Here is an 18717-nt window from a genome sequence, read left to right on the forward strand (position 1 = left end):
ATTTTGAAACATAGCTTGCACAAGTATAAGCAGCAATTTCTAGCAATAAACAGCATCTATCATGGGAGTTCACACTTTCAGATATGTAGAAATGTACGTGACAGAAAAATGTCCTTTTTTAGCAATGTACAACATGTAACCATTTTTTTAGAAATAAGGGACGAAAATGTTCTCTTTCTAAGGTACAAGATGTCCTGAAAATGTTCTCTTTCTAAGGTACAAGATGTCCTGAAAATGTTCTCTTTCTAAGGTACAAGATGTCCTGAAAATGTTCTCTTTCTAAGGTACAAGATGTCCTGAAAATGTTCTCTTTCAAAGGTACAAGATGTTCCGTATATTTTTAGAACAGAACATAATGTACTGAAAAGATTTCCTTCCGGTGTAAACCACCTGCACTGAAAGGGCGTAGGTCAGCGTCATCATAGAACCCTAGTTCCTCAATTTTGGGTATATCAGGCCCAAACGTCAAATCTGAAGCCAGAGCTCTGCTGATGCGACCCTTTCATGCAAGCTCTCCGGCTGCCGATTGTCTGACTTGGGACTTCAAATCCTCTCTCTCAGGTGGTAGACTTCCTAAGCCAGATAATACTTTTGTCTTTTTAAATCTCTGCCCTTGCTCTGTATTTTCCATTCACACCCAATTCCTTGCATTTTTAGGTTTCCTTAAACTATTAGGCCCTGCTGGGATAGTCTCCATAGTTAAAGTGCTTCAAGGCACTAGACTTTATAAAGTGTTCTGCTTTCCCTAACTAATTTCAATTGTGCCTTTTGAAAGATCCCAGTCCTTTTGCACCTTGAATCTCTTTAGAATGTTAAACTTGCTTGGGTTATTTCTTCAGAAAAGCACCTTTGTAGGCGCTATGTTTTCTTTGAATGTATTCTGAGCCTTTTTGAATCGCCTACTGATTTAGATTATACCGGTTTACAGGTCTTCATTCCAGCCTGTTTTCTAGGACATAATGAATGTGAACTTGCGTTTTGTTTTTATCCTGACAGATTAAAAGTCAGACTTTCAAACATTTCATTGCTCAGGCTGATCAATTAATAAATGTATTTTCTGATGTACTTAAGACTTAACAAATAAAATGCCACTTCAAATGTGATCTTTGTCATCTCATATCATTGCTCCTTGTTCCTCAGTGAAGTGTGCGTCGGTGACCTGTGACCACGGCTCCTGACCACAGCAGGGTTGTTTGTGGGTTGTGACTCGTGACCACACCCCAGAGGGCTTTCCTTCCCCCTCAACACTATCTCCTTTCCATCTGTTTCTGCCTTTCCTTTACGACTTGATCATCGATCTGGGTTGAAGGGTTTATGATGGGTTTGTTCGGCCTGATCGAACAGGAAACCAAGCATGTGTGCAATCGTTTTTGGTGGGCTGGACAACGGAAAAAGGGATTGTCTTTGACTGTCGTCATTTGCTACTTTTGAAATGCTATGTTGCTATTGGTCAGTTTGTATGCACCAAATGTAAATTGTAATGCTGCCTGAGGCATGATTTTCGGCATAAAAGACTGAGCTCCGTTTATCTAAGTGTGCAGTCTCTGACGAACTACCCGTGTGTACTTCGTAGATCTCTGTCCCTGGTTGCAACCAATAAACTTTGGTCTTTGACGTCATCAAGAAGTATCAAGTGCCTCTGTTTGCCAAGACAGGGGAATCCGGGGTCTTTGGGTGTTGCCCTGACACCGCTGGGTTACTGGATTAGTACTGGTTCTGAAAAACCCAGTACCTCAACTGTAGTCCTCAGGAGGGTAATAACTCCCCTCAACATGACGCCCCAGGAAGTTACTGTAACTTCGCAACATGGAGGACCCAGGCAGTGATGTGGACTCCCCAACATGGCAGAAGCCAGGTGTGCAACGCCCATAGGGCTCAAAGGGCTTCAGCTCGGGCTGAGACAGCTTCCCGGGCACACACACAGATAGTTTTGTTTGGCGTCCGTCTAATTGCACCCGCACTTGAGTACTTCACTGGTCTGTAATAGATCATTTACATGCTAACGAGGCTTTGTTGTTTTCTCACCCCTTCTTAAAGCCCCTGCATCTCCACTCTGCCTATTGCTGGACGAATTAGTCCACCCTGAAATGTTTAGTCCCCTCCCCAACCCCCTGAGCCCCCCGAAATTTGGCTCTAGTTGTGCCGCTGGCAGCAGCCATCACCATTGAAATATCCACCAGAAGAGGTATGGACTGTGGATGGGAGGACACCTGCCAGATGGAATGGCACATCTTCCGGAATTTGATTGACGACCTGTCATACTGTGTGATATCATTTGATGGAAGCTTCACTTCATCCACCTTCAAATGTAATCATGTCTTATCTCCACTGGATAAGTATTTTTAGCATAAAACCGTTCTCTACTCCCTCAGCAAAATATTAGGGTGTTGCGTCCCCCTTCTCCCTCTTAGAAAAGCACTTACTCCACAGTCACAAATGTATGTTCAGTCTCAGCGGTGAGTAACTATCCGTACGAGGTATTTGAATACACAAAAACGCACGAGTTTGTAGATGTTCATTTCTGCAAGAGGCCAGTTTAAAATGCTAGCGAGCTCACCTCTAAACCTAAATTTGCAGATGCAGCATTTGCACTATATTGGCGCATATTTCAAATTCAAAGAGCACCTTTTACATGAGCAATTGCACCACGTCTGATTCTGTACCACTAAATTGTTCCAAGTGGGCTGTTTTACCATACTTAGGAGCTGCATTGGTGAAGACAATGCCTATGAGTCCGGTAAGACTGTAGATTCGGAGATATTGGTGGCAATGTCCATTTCATGGCTTAAATGTGATCGGTTATCCAGAAAAAGACAGGTGGGCCTGAGGCCTTAGTTTGCACTCCATATAAAAACCACAGCCCATGTGAGTTCCCATGTGTGTTTTTTGAAAGTCTGCATTATTATTTATTTGGGGTGATTGATGTAGGAAAGCCTCGGAAGCAAGCAGACTCAGGACGGCCACCAAAACTCAGATGAGATATATATAGCACAGAATGAATCGAAGGTTTCTTCTCAGTCATCACTTTTAAAGTGCACTTCGGCACCCATTAACTTATTCATCAGGAATCAGCTCACAAAAGTGCACCTTACAAAAGATTTGCCATGTGAAGTGCCTGCAGTTTTTGGCCCATTGATTGACAAAGTTGAAGTTTAAGCAGCTGGTTAACTGCTACAGGAGGGGAGGGAGGCCTCCGAAACGTTATCCCGCACGGTCACCGCCCAGCGTCGTGCAGCCGAGCATACCTGGCAGCGAGGTACTGCAGGAGGCAGGGCGTGCCCGCCGGAGCTCCAGGCACCCAGGTGTGCCGTGCAGGCCGGCTCCCGTGATGTCACACGCTTCCTTGTACTTAATAATCAGTCATTCCAAGGGTAGGACGCAAGCCGACTGCAAACTCTGCGCGCCGGACCGCGGACTGGTCCTACCTGGCTGCCACGGAGGTGCCTTGGACCCAAGGGGAGCCAGGGGGCGCGCGGCCGCCAGGGACACGGGGAGGACGGGCACCGCACAGGTAAGGCGCCGGCCCGCAGCGCTGATCCCTCCACGGCAGTGGCTGCGGCTGAAAGTGAATGTGAAAGAGTCTGTCTGAGGTCACCTGGGCTGCGCGGCTGAGAGGAGCCGGCACTGGCCGGCCAGCAGCAGCCATTTTGGCGATAAAGTAGTTGGGAATGTGACCGCCGAGTGTTATTATAAATAATGTCATGTTTGAGAGTGGTAAACCTGTTCCTTTTAGACTGGACTGTGGTGATTTCCTAAAGCGATATTGAGGTTTTTCTTTGCTTTGCCGTGTTACTGTTATTGAAAAAAACTGAATTTTTGTCAGACAACTAAAAGCGCCAAGAGGCGAAGTAATCAGCGAGCAGCACTACACTATAAAACAACCTCTAACGTAGCATCAGTGTTGGTACTAAATCGTGTGTAAAAATAACTTATGTACAACTCAACTAAAAGCGGCTGCGTTTTCAGAGAACGCGGGAGTATCTGCATTGATTTACAAGGACGTGTCTCAGTTTCAAGGAGCTATAAATCAGTGTGAGTACCAGATGGCTAATACTCCCTCCCCCCCACGAGGCAGGGGACACGTGCTGCTGTCATCGTCCACTGACACTCGCAATTCAATAATGGTGCATTTTATTGGCACAGGTGGTGCCCAGCAAACGTCACGTCCCTCCCAGCCCGCTCTCTTCCCGGCTGGCACACTGGACTCCGGTGCCTGCCGCCGTGTCCTCTGTTTACCCAAAGCTTCCGCCCTCTGATCGCTTTAATTAGCTGTGGCCGCGCGCAGCGTTGCTGCCTAATTGTTTCAATAGGCAGCCTCTGACTGTGCGGTTGCAATTTAAAGCGCCCAGATTACGCTGCTATTAAGCGAATGTTCTTCCTGTGCGCCGCTGGAGGGCGGGGGCTTAGATCAGCGCGCAGCGTTTAGAAGATTGTGAAGCATCCATCTCTGTCACCGCGCCCGAGAGCTTCACTTTCATCCCTTAATGGGACGCACTGTATAATGCTGGCGGGATAGGAAAGCAGGAAAAAAAACCTGCATAATAGACCAAAGATTTATCCCCGGAGTCCTGCGACGTGAGCTATGTAGGGTAGACTGTCCCATGCGGGAGAAAAACAGGACGTGTAAGAATAACCATGTTGTCAGGTGATTTTTAAATATGTCCTTTTCTTTTTCAGTAGCACCAATCAACGTAATTGGGGAACGGGATGCGGGCCGAGTTTATGCACATTGCGCCGGTGACAGGCAACTGAACTGAACTGCACCCACCAGGTTCTTTTTTGTGTGCAGGTTTTTTATATAGCGCGAACTCGACCCGAAGGTATTAGAGCGCTTTACTTGACTACCAGTTACGCTATTACACAAGGGCACATTCATTTTTTTTTGTTAGGCATGGAGTGGTTAAGTGATGTGTCCAAAATCACAGAATATTAATCCTACCTGACCCTCGAAACTGGTTCGCCAGTTCCAAAGTCGGCAACTCTGACCGTTATGTCACATCCTTGAGTTGACTATGATTGACGGGACTTGATTGAAAATGTCCATTTTACACTGATCAGTTGGTTCCCGTTTCGTTTTTGCACTGGCGATCTCTGCAAACGTCACGGCAAAAATGCGAGTCACTGATGCAAAAGTGCACGAACCAGAGCAAAAGAGCCCTGCGACAATGTCATTTATGCGATCTGGTCTCTCGTGGCTAAGGTGCAGACATTGAAAGCAGAAGACTTGATTAGCATTTTACATCTCAGACTTGACCAAAAATGTTGTAATGATTCCAAATTTCTTTGTCTGCATGTCCCTCCCGTGGCTGAATGGCAGTACAGTTTATTCTGTAAAGTGCTAACCTCTCCTCCGTGGTCACTTCATGCCACTTAATGAGACTGCGCATCGGACCGTACAAACCACACTGGCCGAGAGGATAGATCTGTGGATTTTGGTCCTCGGAATCTGGCAGATGGACAGATCTGTGTGTTTTGGTCCGACTCGACTCCTCAGAATCTTGTTGTGGACTGGTGAGCCCTACTCTGGCCAGAATGGGATGGGAGACGCTGTCCTTATAAAGTCTGCCTGGGGTTCACAGGTATCCATGCAAAATAAAGTTTTCAGTGCCCTCTGGAAGGCTTGTCAGGTAGACAGGAGCCTTGAGTGATGGTCTCACCTATGCCCTGATGCTTTTACCTCCATGTTTCTTCCAGCAGAATTAGCCTTGACTGATCCGCCTGACATTCGACAACCTGATAATATGATCCGTGGTATAGTGTGCACGTTTTTGTAGGCATCCTACGCCTTTGCCAATAAAACTGTGCACAATACTTTGAATTAAAAAAAAAAATGTTTCACTGGAAACCACCAAAGTGCTTTCACTGCTAGTGAGATGTGGTCTGTCTCACTCAGATTCAACAGAAACCTCGCTCGGTGGCTGGTTGTGTATTTGGTCAAGTTTTTGTAATTCCATTGTAGACATTGGAGTAAAGTAGGTTAAAATAAACAGTCAGAATGGCAACAGAGGTCTTGTGAGTTCAACCCATTGGTTGATGTGTGGAATGGGATGGCGCTCCTAAGGCTCGTGCTCTAGATTCGCATTTCCTGCTGGCTGCGGAACAGGTTTGAACAGAATCAAAATACCTCGATTTTACATTCTGCCTGGGTGTCATCACTGATAAAAACTAAGATGACCTCCGATATGTGTTGTCATTTTCTTGCTGTTGGCCCATTCAGGCTCCGGCAGTTCTCCTTCATCCAGAAGTAGATGTGTCTTGAATGTTAGTCGTTCTTGTTTGGGTTCTGAGCGCTGCCATCTGACCTCGGCAGAGGACACGGTGCCTGTCGTCCACATGCATCTGGACCTGTAACACATGTGTCATGATCGCTACCAAAGAAAAGTCAAAGCTGAAGAGTAGTGGAGAGAATACATGTCTGGAAACCAATGCAGGTGATGTGTTGGTTGAAGAGATGCTGTGTCCATTTTGACTTGCTGTGTTGGGAGGGTTTTCTAGCTGGACCACATGGTCCACTGCTTCATATGCTGCTAATAGGTCAGGGAGGAACAACATTTCTCCAGGCCTACACACATAACCTGCCTTGCAGTAGAGTCGTAGTCTCTTCAATGTTCTATGTGTGCTCATTCTTCCCACGTAGATAGATCCATCAACTTTTCTATAACGTTTACATTAATCACTTTTTCTGGTATTTAGTTTTTGGTTTTATTTAAGGTAGCTGTTTAGTGCAGCCTAACACCTGGGATCAACATTGCACTTTAAAGAGCTGGCTTGGCATGGAAAGCAACCAACAGACACTTAAAATGAAACTGGTAAATAACAGCAACACGTCTGCTTGAGGGAGAATTCCAATTTTGCATTTTATTAAATTTCTTGCATCCCTGAATAATTCTTGATGAACCTTTACATATTCTTCTCCCTAATCTGCACATTTTGTCACTTGTGACTCTTGTTCTAGCGCTTGTCATGCAAGTACACTTTTGAGGCAGTGGAAGGCCTGTCTTTAGGGTAAAGATATCGGAAAAGGGGAGGTCAGCATTTATTTTTGTGTCCATGAAGAAAAAAAACCTTGGAGGAGTGGTTTAGGTTAAAATAATTTGATATCTTTGAGTCATTGTTGGTCCGTTCATATTCATCCAAAAAGGGATAGTCAGTGCATCATTTATTTGTTTGAGGATTTGGGCAGAAAATCAGAAATGTTTTGTGCTTCGAAAGGACTTTCTACCTGTGGCAAGGTCGCCTGCATACATTCAGTGCTGGTTTCAGAATACAGAGAAATCGCTGTTATGTTATTAGTTAAGTTTATAAAAGTGAACTGAGTTCGGGGAGACAAAGGGATACTCAGCTGTTTATCGCCTTTTGTGGTTCGTCTATTTTGGATTTTTTTCTTTCTGTCTCAATATTGACTGGATGATGTGATTCACTGACTGATCTTCAGGTGACAGATCCATGGACACAGATCTTTGAAATTTCTTAAGCCCCAGATTTAGAGCAATTTTTCTATTTGTATACACTATGACTACACCCTTTCTGACAGTCTCATATTCCACGCCCAGTGTTTTATATAGAACTTAATATATGTGCAGCTTGTTTCGATGCCCTTTCGGTTTTGCAGTATGAGAACTGGGGCACAAGGAGTAGAGATGATTTGCACAGGATCACACAACTTGATCATGCATCGAAGGGAGAAGTATAGCATATATACTGTCCTTCCACAGCCAATAGTATGACCACCGGCAATCATTTGTGGGGACCCGCACTTATAGCTCCTCATCAGATATTTGCTTAGAGCAAGAGAAGGAAAACGCACAAAGAATAAAAAAGGAGGAAGAGAAATATAGAAAACCATGGCAATGTGAGAAAGCAGGAAGCTGCAAGAGTGAGATAAAAAGACAGGGAGTGTCTGCAAGTGGATTAAAGAGGCTTGAGATGGATCCAAGACTAGGCAGCCTTGGTATTCGGTGCTCCGACATTTAATAGCACCAGCTGTGTGCTTCTGAGCACAACTTTAGAGGCAGCACTCAATATTTTTCAAATTAAGCACTGCAAGTATGGATACTGTCCCATGTAGTGCTTCCCCTTACTGGGGTGATGAGTATGGAAAGATAACTGTAAACAGTTCCTGTAGCAGGCAAGAGGGCTTGGCCTCGTACCTAGGACTGCATACTAGTGACCTGGGTTCCAGCCTGGGGGGTTTTGATCTGCTGCTGCGATCCACCTCCCTGATGTGGAAGGCCATGTTAGATTTGGAAGAATGGAAGCCCAAACTTATACATGGCGGCAGTGGCCCAGTCACTGTGCATACTTAGTGAAGTTGCTTTCTTGTGTGTGATGCTAAGTCATAAGAAAACTGCTTTGAAATCCACAGTGGTACACAAAAGGGGTTTGGAGGTAGCAGGGTGTTTGGAGCATCGGCAAAGAAAAAGAAAACATGTCACACAGGACTCCTCTACATCCACACTCCCTCACCGGGGACAGCACAAGTAAGGTTCTAAAAGAGACTGCAATTCCCTGCCAGCAGTAAATACAAATGCTGTGAGAGCTGGAGATTCAGAAGGGAAGACATAGTAAGAAGCATGTGAAAAATAATCAGTCTCTATAAGGATGTTCAAGAGGGCTTGATTGTGAAATAGCGAGAATTCAAGGAAAAATGGAATGTCACCTCTGAAGAGTTAAAGAACACGTATTTGTTACACCCTGTTCCAGCTAAAGTTTGAAAAATACAGTTTTTGCTGCATCTTGGGTTCCTAGTCCTTTCCCTGGGACCCATCTATGTGTATTTTTATTTTTCTGTAAAAAAAAAAGAACAAGTTGCCCATAAATCCATGGGATTTTGAGAGATCCAAATGTAATATAGCTTCCTTGTTTTATATCAAAATGGATAAATAACCCTATCATCACCCATAAAATCTATATCAAGACTGCTTGACCTGGTGGTCAAATCGGCTTCCTCTCAGGCTACAAAATCAATTGGACTAAGTCCACCATTATGCAAGTTTCAAGCGCTGAAGTAACAGGCATTGGCCAAGCTAACAGGTCTGACTATGACGCCATGTAAACGCAGGTATTCGCAGATGCTTTTTATATGCATTGCAAGCACATATGTTGTTGCTTACAGTAAAACCTGCCATATGGCATAGCCTATGGTGGGGAAAAAAGAAAGAATAAGTGTTTGTTTTCTAGATGAAATGCATATAGGAGATAAAGAATTAAATGTGACACACAGAATGTTGGTTGAGTGTATATTTTAGATATAAACTAGTCAATATTACATTCCAATGCAATTCCTTCCTGGAAGGTGGAATGATACGCTAATTAGAATGAGTAGAGAGAGTAATACTCATATGGGTGGAGCCAAAGCTCATTCAATGTATATCTCAAAGAATTGGCAACAATCCGTCATGCAGATCACTGCACCGTCGTCAACTAGACCTAAAATGAGTGTGTACCCAGAAGCCAGGGACAGTATGTGCCAGGACACTATCCTAAAGTTTAAGTTGTGGAGTTGCCACTGTCCAAAACCCCTAAGTGGATTTATTTTGGAAAACAAGAAATCAAACGCTTATCATTCTCAGTCTTTCTTTTTGGGGGCAATATGCAGCTTCAAAATAGATTGATAGACAGTGTGAGCTTTGCTAAACATGTCTTCAAAAACAATATGAAAAACACAAGAGTTGACTATTACAAATGTGGTAAATTCTGCTATTTGGTACATTGCAAATATTCTTTGCTGTTTAAATCTTTTTTTCCAGATAGTAGGATACACCATAAGATAGTTTTATAAGGGAAGTATTGCATCAAAATGACAAAGTCAGCTATTACCATGATTAAAAAGAAAAATCCATGGTCTCACTCAAGGGATGTATGGAATTATACATCCATTTCAAATTCCAAATGGAATGAGTCATGACATCCAAAATCCTGAACCGAGAGTCTTGGCCTTTCTTCAAGGGGTATTCCTTACAGTACATAAGCTAAACAAATACATCCAAGCTATACATTCTAGTGCCTTCTAGTGAGTGATAATACTCACCTATTGCTAAAACATGACTGAGAATGTGAGCTGAATAATGACATATTAGAAAAGAACTGGTTTAGATTTCTAAAATGGCACCAAAAGTTTGTCATCAACCAAAACTCTATTGAAAGATTGGAAATCAACTATTGATCCTTACATTGATATCGGGCTACTCAGCATGTCCACCCCAACGCAGCTGCAAAAGATATTGTGAAAATTGCAAGCGCAATCTGAATTGTATACGAGATGGAAAGATTTTTTGGAACTGTGTACATTCTGAATCTTAGCAGTGCACATCCAGTCATCTCTCACACTATCGGGCAGGGTTGATTCCTCTCCATCCTTCTGAACAGTTCTTTAATAGCAAAGGAAAGAGCTGTACCTGCAGGAGGTAAAAGGACCGTTGAGCAAACTCTAGGGCCTCTTCGGAGGTGCTGTAGGCTGCTCAAGGGAATTAAAAGACAAGTGAACCTTCTTTTCACATATGCTCCAAAGGCTTTAGAGCTTCAATGCTTGTGCAGGTTCTTCAGTAAAATCTAGGGAGTAGCTTTGCTATACCCTTACATGAGGAGTTGGTAGCTACCTCCAACTGGTTGCTCTAAGCCAGCGGCCTAGTCTGGACCACTGATTCCCTGTTTAATCTAAAATCTCTGTGCTTCCACTCTCCTTAGCATTAGAAAAAATTGACAAAATAACTATTGACTAGGAAGGTTATTTGTATGGCGGACATCACCTCCGTACAGACAATGGGGGAACTAGATATCCTTTTAGATTAAAAAATGTGGCCCAACTTGATGCTTTCATTGTTTGGAAGAATCTGCCTTTTGAGCACAAAGTTGGGTTGGCTTTTCACACATGGTAAGACAGATCCATGCTGTCTATATAAAAAAAAAAACTCCAGCCCCAATAGAGGATGGATTGGAGCACATTATCATCTTTCACATTACTAATTAAGAAGCAATGACTTGATTACTAATAAGTAATCCTCAACCCTGCTCCTCTTCGTTAGGAAAACTGTTAGAAAGACCAGGAGTAGAAGAATGGAGCATGATTTGTATCCAGAGAAGGTTAAAAAATGCATGGAGATTTAGCTTGTCTGCTTGTTTTTCTTTGGAGTAAGCGGAAACTAGACCCAAAGGTATCAAAGCGTTTTACTTGAGCACCAGTTGCGTTACAGACTGACACATTCATTTTTGTTAGGCACAGGAAGATTAAGTGATGTGCCCAGGTTCAGAGGATGTTGAGCATCCCGCCAAGACTCGAAGAAAGGTCCACAGCTCCGAGTTCGACCGCTCCAGCCGTTAGGCCACATCCTCTCCCCAGGCTATAGGAGCATGGCTGAATAAACAAAATGTCCAAGAGGCTAGAGTAAATGCTGATAGAACGTAAGTCTTAATGTCCAATCTTTGGAATGACTGTTTCTGGCACCTTACAATGGACCGATGTCCCACCTTGGTTACAGTAGTGAAAAACGTGGGCATTAAAATCAAAAGTGTCCTTAATCTGCTTCCCAGAACAACTCTGTGATCCCTTGCTGCGTGTACTACATGCTCAGCAGCTCAGACCAATGCTAGTAAGTGGCTTGTCATGTCTGTCATTATTGAAATCACTTGGACTACTGTATGTCTGTCTACATTGAATTACCTACATTTCTACTACATCATTTCGAGCCATTCACATCTTTGCAGTCCACCTCATCTGCGAGCTTCTAAGTTTTGTCATGCTGACCTTCATCCTCGATCAATATCATTGTCTCCAGATGCTTGCCAGGATCTATTGCAAAGTTATTTGCCTAGTTCATCCTTCTATCTTTGGCAGTTCCCTTTCTTTATAAGACAGTGAGTGTGCATTTTTTAGATCCACTGACTTAGTCCCTCAAATCACCTGCTGGTCCCCAATTTCCCAAGCAATGCCATTGCAGTCGTAGCTTTCCTGCTTTGATCCCTGTTCTCCAGAATGCTCACATTTAGGAAATGTTTGAAAACCTGCCCTTTCCCTTCTTTTGCCAGGACTGAACTGGTCTGAAAGGTCTATTTCCTCCCTCGGTCAACTCCATCAAACCCATTTGGGTGTAAGTACAATTAACAAAAACGAATTGACATAATACAGAGGTACTGAGATTGTTTCAAATAAATATCTTTTATTAAGTTGATGAAAGTAAAGATATCACAACAATACCATACAGGGGTCTCAGTAGGAAACAAATTGTTTACACCAGACACAGGGAATACTCAATAACCCGCCATGTCCAAACACAACATCATTGGCACGGCCTCTGCAACAATGTGGAGACATATCACCGGTGTATGCTTAGAGGGTTAACACATAAACATGGGATGGAATTTGTGAGAAAACACCACAGAAAGGATAGACTGGGACAAAAATCATGAAAAATCCAAACTCGTAATACTGGTCCACCTTCTTCCACCCAAGAGTATCCTCTGTGAGGAACGTTTACACAATTGTTTATTTATTTATTTGCATAAGTAGTAATGAGCAACATTGAGGCTTATCATGTTCTGACTCACGCAGGCACGTGACTCCATACAATAGATGCTGCATTTCTGCAGTAAAATCCCTGGATGAACTGCAGCACGTGGTATGCCATGCTGCCCATGACAAATGTAATAGTCATTCAACTACCTTATCGCAATGACAGAATTATTGTCCTGTAAACTTCACATAATTATATCACACAAAAGACAGAACAAAGGGTTCAATAATGGAGTAGGAATGGCATCCGGAAGGGGACTGTTTGCTCGTGCTACTTCTCAGTACCTCAGATAATGTTGTGGGCTGTGGGGCTGAGCTTTAGAGCATTCTGGGAAGGAACTTGAAGTATTGCAAGAAATATGTAGCTGCATGAATACCGCTGGTGGACTAAGGATGTATTTGAGGGGTGGAAGGGCTTATCAGAGAGAGGCTTCTTGAAGCATTTTCTGATGAGCATCAAAAATTGCATTGAAATGTCTTTAATATTAATTTGCATAACGTGGTGGGGGTTCATTTTATTTCTTCCTGAAATGTTGGCTTTACAAGTTGTACCATAATGTGACGGAAGTAAAGCTTAAACAATTAACATGGACATGAAATCCCATAGTCACATAGGGCACTCCGCTTCTTTGTTCCTTCGTATTACACTTTGATCTCTTTCACCTTCTCTGCTGGCTAGTCTCCCCAACTCCTTGGTGATTAAGTACAGATCCAACATGGCTCCTGTATCTAGTATAATATAGCATTCGATGAGATAGGATAAGGGTTTACTGTTATCTAAGACAGGAGATGATGGCACAAAAGTGCATCTCTGTGTGGCCTCTACATCTCTTTATGGTCTCTGAGTACATGTTTTTCAGTGACAGTCAATGTACATTTAGATAAGCGGTGGGACATTGTAAATGTGTCCTTGCAAACAGTATTCCTATTACTTGTCGATGGAAACGTATCACCTCTGTTGCTGATTTATACACTTTTGTCATTTTCTTCTAAACGTTGTAAGTTTTTCAAAGCACGTGTTTCTTGGACACGGAGGCATACCTCCCTGCGCACCTTTAAATGCTTGTTTGTGCATGGCAGTGAGTGTTAGATTAGATACGGGACAGGGAGAGGTTTGTGAGCAAACACCAGCGCTTAGCAGCCCTCACTCTGACACTGGTAGTACCAGCTATCTGAGACGTGCACCCATAGCTGCCAGGTGGCCCCATGCCATGTGTGGTGGCACCTAGAGGGCTGTACTTTGCAATTTCAGACTTGAAGGTATGTTTCTTAATTACAATTTTTGGTCCACAAGTCTCAGAATGCCTAAATGCCAAAATTGTCTCTAGGAGCCTGAAGTTACATGGTGCCACTTGGAAGTAATGAAAGTCAGGTGAAGTTTCCTAGAACATTGTAAAGAGTTCCGTAGTTTGAGATGGTTGCCCTGCATTAAATCGGCTATTTTGTGCTCCGGCTGCGAATGGCCCAGACTGTGCAGGTCTCCATAACTGAAACGAACGTGCAGTTATCGGGCCTTCTCGTCAGGAATGCACCGCAGGCAGATCTGCGCTCAATGTTTCAAGCACTCCGCATTTAAGAAAAGTGAGAGCCGGCCAGGTGAAATGCAGACGTCTGCGTAAAGCAAAACAAAATCAAAACGTAATGCCCTACATGTATTGCTTTTAAAAAAAATATTTGGATCAAGCGTGATTGCTGTAGAACACAAGACGACGACAGCGGAAAGAAGAAATACATACGAACGAGAACGTCTTGGGTAAAGAATGACAATTACTAAAATTGGTTACAACATGGTCTCTATAATAATGGTAGGGTTTACGCACTTCATATACTGTATATTAACATTCTCAGGCTTTGACGATGACGTGTTTTGGTCACTCCCCTCGGGTCTTGATTGGCTGGAATGTAGGCCACGCATACACACCAGCACGTGCGACGAGCTCGTGACATTGCCAGGGGATCTTTCTGAGCCTCTTTTATAGTGTGCCTCAATATGACTGATAGTGCTACGTTTGAGCGCGCGATTTCTATGCGTAAACAGGGTTGGAGCCTTTGCTCCTCAGCGCCAGCCTACGTTCCTCAGTGAATGTTTGCACAAGCATACATAATGCCTTTTTAGTGACTCGGGGATGACTGACTGACTGGCTTGCTTCACGTAGACAGGCTTTTACACATGGAAGTTGTAATTTATTTCTCTCTATACAGCCTCGAGGTTGTTTATTTTTGCAGATTTATATAGCGTGAACTCGACCCGAATGTATTTTGAGCCCTTTACATGAGCACCAGGTATGTTACACAAGGACACATTCATTTTTGGTAGGGGCGGGGAGAGCGATTTGCCCAGAGTCACCGGATGTTGAGCCGACGCCAAGACTGGAACCTAGTTCCCAAGTCCAAAGTCGGTATCTCTAGCGCTACATCCTCTCCCTGGTTGCAATGGGCTGGAACCGTGGCAGATTTTTCAGCACTGACTCTGTCTTTTATTTATTTATACAGTGCAACGGGCACCCCACAAAACAAATTGTTTCAGACCTTTAAGAATTGCATGTCAGAGTGGAACTAATCTAGAATTTCAAGCAGCCTCCCATCAGAATAACAAGTCCCTTCCAATTGTCTTCTAAAGACAGTTGCGTCAGCTACACCGCACTGACCACATTCCAAATGAGTAAACTGACATGATTAGGCACGTCCTGATATGACGAATCCAGGTGCTATTAACTGTTTATTCTTACATGCGTGACAGCAATATTTAAAGTAGGTCAAAAAAATGGAGTTGGTGGACTGGTAAAGAGGCGTGGCCTAAGAGGCATGACTACGGAAGGGGTTGTGGCCTCTGGAACAAAGGATGTATCCTGATACGTGCAGACAAGAATCCCGTGCTTGCTGAATTCTTGGAACCTCCCTTAGTTAAATGTTTTATAGTCGTTTTTTTGTCATTTGATTTGTTTACTGTGCTTTGCTAATGTGTCTGGCACTGGTCCAAAAAGCCATTGTAGGGATATTGTACATTTCAGCAAATTAAATTTAGTTTTCCTGTTTTTCGAGGTTCCCGAAGAGGATGGTGTGAACTGTGAAGTACTCCTTTTCCTTTGTTTTCGACTCCCTTCTGAGTTTGCTTCTGAGTTTGCTTCTGCTCTGTGGTATTGCTCCAAATCCATAGCAGAGGGCCTGCTATAGTCCAGTCTAAGGGGCGTGTCACTGGTTACATCCCTCAAAAACCGCTCCAGTGTTAATGTTCCTGCTGTAAACAAATTTATTTTTTTGATGTGGGTCAAGGGTTTGTAGGAAGATGGATTCACTTGTTTGTTGCAGAGATCCACGTGTGAGTTGCATTCAGATTCCAGTACTAGTAGGATAGCTGGGTGGGTTGCGTTCCCACCTGAATGGCTTGTGATGCTTGAGCCTATTTTTAAATCCCTACATGGCTACCTCACATTTTTATCCTTCTCAATTTGACACGAGTACCATTGAGACGGGCGTAGCTTCGTCAGTACGATTCGGGAGAGGGGGGCGTGAGTCTCAAATTTCCCAACTAAAAACAGTATGCCAAAGAGTGAAGGGATGAGATGATCAAGGCTTGGGATTCACTGTTCCCATGTGGAACAGGTTCAATACTGGTTTGTATTAGGTGGGTCTCTGTCTAAGCTCCTGATAACAAGTTTAAGAAGTTAAAACCTTTTAGTCAAATAAGCACAACGTAAACAACCAACAAAGACATAGGAAATACGACTCAGGCCCCCAGACCCAAATCTCAGGCCAAGAATGCACTTATATGGGGGTGTCACACCCCAAACACTCTTCTGAAGCTACGCCCCTGCATTGGGATGGTTTATAACACATGCTGGTTCTGATTGTTCTACGCACCTTATGTTCACTCGTTCTCTGGAAATCTTTTGACTTTCCAGAGAGCTTGAGAAAGAATATTGCTTTCATATCCTTGTTCATTACTACTTTGACTTGGGAAGTCAAGAAGGCTAGGCTATATCTCCTAATATCCCACTGGATGTGGGGGAAAAGTAGGAAATAATCAATTGGTACTCATTTTGACCTCTGTCACTTTTACCCGGAAGCAGCCATTAACTACGAAAAATAAAACAATAGCAATTTTTGATCTGTGACAGAGCAGAGCACCAGCTGGGTGTGGTGACTGGGTACAGCATAGGCTACACCAATATTCCAACTCACTGGGTATCTTTTCCACCTATATGCAATATTGCAGATTAGCATGAGTACATTAGAATGAGTTTCGTTAGTTAACAGCACCCAAAAATGATGATTGACTAAAATATTGAAGATAAAATATTGTGTGTCCAAAAATATCTGTAAGAATTTTGTGGACTAGAATACTGTGAAAGTACGTTTCTAGAGGTAATTCTATCTATCTATCTATCTATCTATCTATCTATCTATCTATCTATCTATCTATCTATCTACAGAAGAAATATAAAATCTTCATGGTGCGTAGATGTGGAGTTCAGAATAACAAATCTATACTTGCCTATTTGCTTTTACTTCTCAATATTCTAATGCTTGATATTTTTTGCCTCAAAATTCTATGAGACAACCCCCAAAGGTAAAGTGGAACATATTAAATCCAGAGCCAGTATCCCCTCCTATTTATAGCATGCTGCTTTGGACTCTTCTATCATCCATATTCCTTAATATTATTATTCTGAATCCATAAAAGAAACCTTTTCTAAAGCCTTGGTCTGTTATAATTTAACACACATCTATAGTGTCTCTTAACAAGGGCCAAATAGGGCTATGTTACTCTAATTCTGAGTGTATGAGGGTTAGATATCTTGAGGGAGCTGAAACTTGAGAGCAAAAGTAGACACATTACAGAAGAGGGTTGATCTGAAGTAGACTGATCTAGTGACAAGCTAAGACAAAATTGGTCAACCAGGTGCTTTAGACATTTCCTAAAATGTGCTACTCTTAGCATCAGTATTTTTCCATTCTATGTCTTCGGTTATGGTATAGTGCCTTTTGGCTGCTGCATCATTCTTGCTAGATCGACATGGGTTAGTGGTCATTCCTTGGAGTGCTCGGCTCCCAAAAGGTGCATTTTAAGCATATCTTCTGGGTATTGTATGTATTGAAGTATTCTCATGGTCTCTGATTGGTTGATTATATTATCCATGACAGTTGTGGCGGCAAGCTGGTGTTAAGTTAACAATACAACTCACTAAAGTGGAGAAGTGTGGCTCACTGGTTAGAGGAGGCAGACCTGGAAGCAGAGGGCAGCCTGGGACCAGGGTTCGATTCCCGGCTTGGCGGGGTCTTGAGTCCTAAAATGTCCTCGGACTCGACAATTCTCGCTCTGGTGCCTACTCGGTTCATGGGTTCACACTCTGCGACTCTGGGCAATAGCTTGCTTAATCTCCACAACGGCCCCTCGCAGCGGGATGCCTGGCTTTCACCTTGTGGATACCCTGCCGGGGTTATCTCGCAGGGGAATACCAGGACGGGTTCCCTAAGCAAGCGCTTGGATGCCGGGTCGGTGATTTGCGCTATATAAATACATGTACATTTACATTTACATAAAGAAATATGGATTGGGGGGTGTAGTATCAAGAGTCTCTGAAAGCCTTCTTGCCGCACAAAGGTTGGATGAATTAAAGTTCCTCTATCAGTTCCACGCCAGACTTTTTTCCCTTCACGATTGTGAGTTCAGAAGAAAAATAAAGGGCTCTCCAGTAGTCCCCAGCGTTTCTGGTGGGTTTCTTTATTTAACGGTTTCCTTGTGCTTTTCCTTCTGACATGGATCTGTATGAACCTGGGAAGTATAGGCAGCAGAGTGTCCTCCTTCCCTGTGGCCCCCAATGGCCTGCCAAGAAAGCGGAGTCGGAATCGGGGAGGTGGTTAGGAAGCCCATGTGTCCCACTGAAGTTGTGACTCGCCGGCTTCTGCAGGGAACTTATAACCCCTCTCAGACCCCAACCACACCTATGCGAACTGTTATTGGTGGTCTTGGGGCATTCCGTAGTCCTGCATGGAAGGGTGTATTGGGTGCCTGTGTTCCATGACCCTGCCTCCCCTTAAAGGGGAATTCCCACCTTAGCACCTGGAGTGAGAAACCAAATGGCTGACGGCATTCTTCTTCTGGGAAACTGTTCCGTCACTCCCGGAATACTGCTGGAAGGTGATTCTACATCCTACTTGGACCCTTAGAAAGCAGAATGCACACTCCTTGGCTCGTTAAGTCACAA

The 18717-nt window shown here is 43.5% G+C and overlaps 1 protein-coding gene across 2 annotated transcripts in view; it reads left to right on the top strand.

The window, feature by feature from the left end:
* Positions 1–3057: 3057 nt before the first annotated feature.
* The window catches only part of LNX1 (ligand of numb-protein X 1), a 278368-nt gene continuing 262708 nt past the window's right edge, over positions 3058–18717 (top strand). Inside the window, exon 1 of one of the 2 annotated variants that reach the window (XM_086962645.1) lies at positions 3058–3511. The gene's annotated coding sequence lies outside the window, so the exon portion shown is untranslated. The remainder of the gene's footprint in view (positions 3512–18717) is intronic. The other variant, XM_086962644.1, reaches the window with a different exon arrangement.

Source organism: Lissotriton vulgaris, chromosome 3_1 (genome assembly GCF_964263255.1).
Source record: "Lissotriton vulgaris chromosome 3_1, aLisVul1.2, whole genome shotgun sequence".
Lineage (NCBI taxonomy): Eukaryota > Metazoa > Chordata > Amphibia > Caudata > Salamandridae > Lissotriton > Lissotriton vulgaris.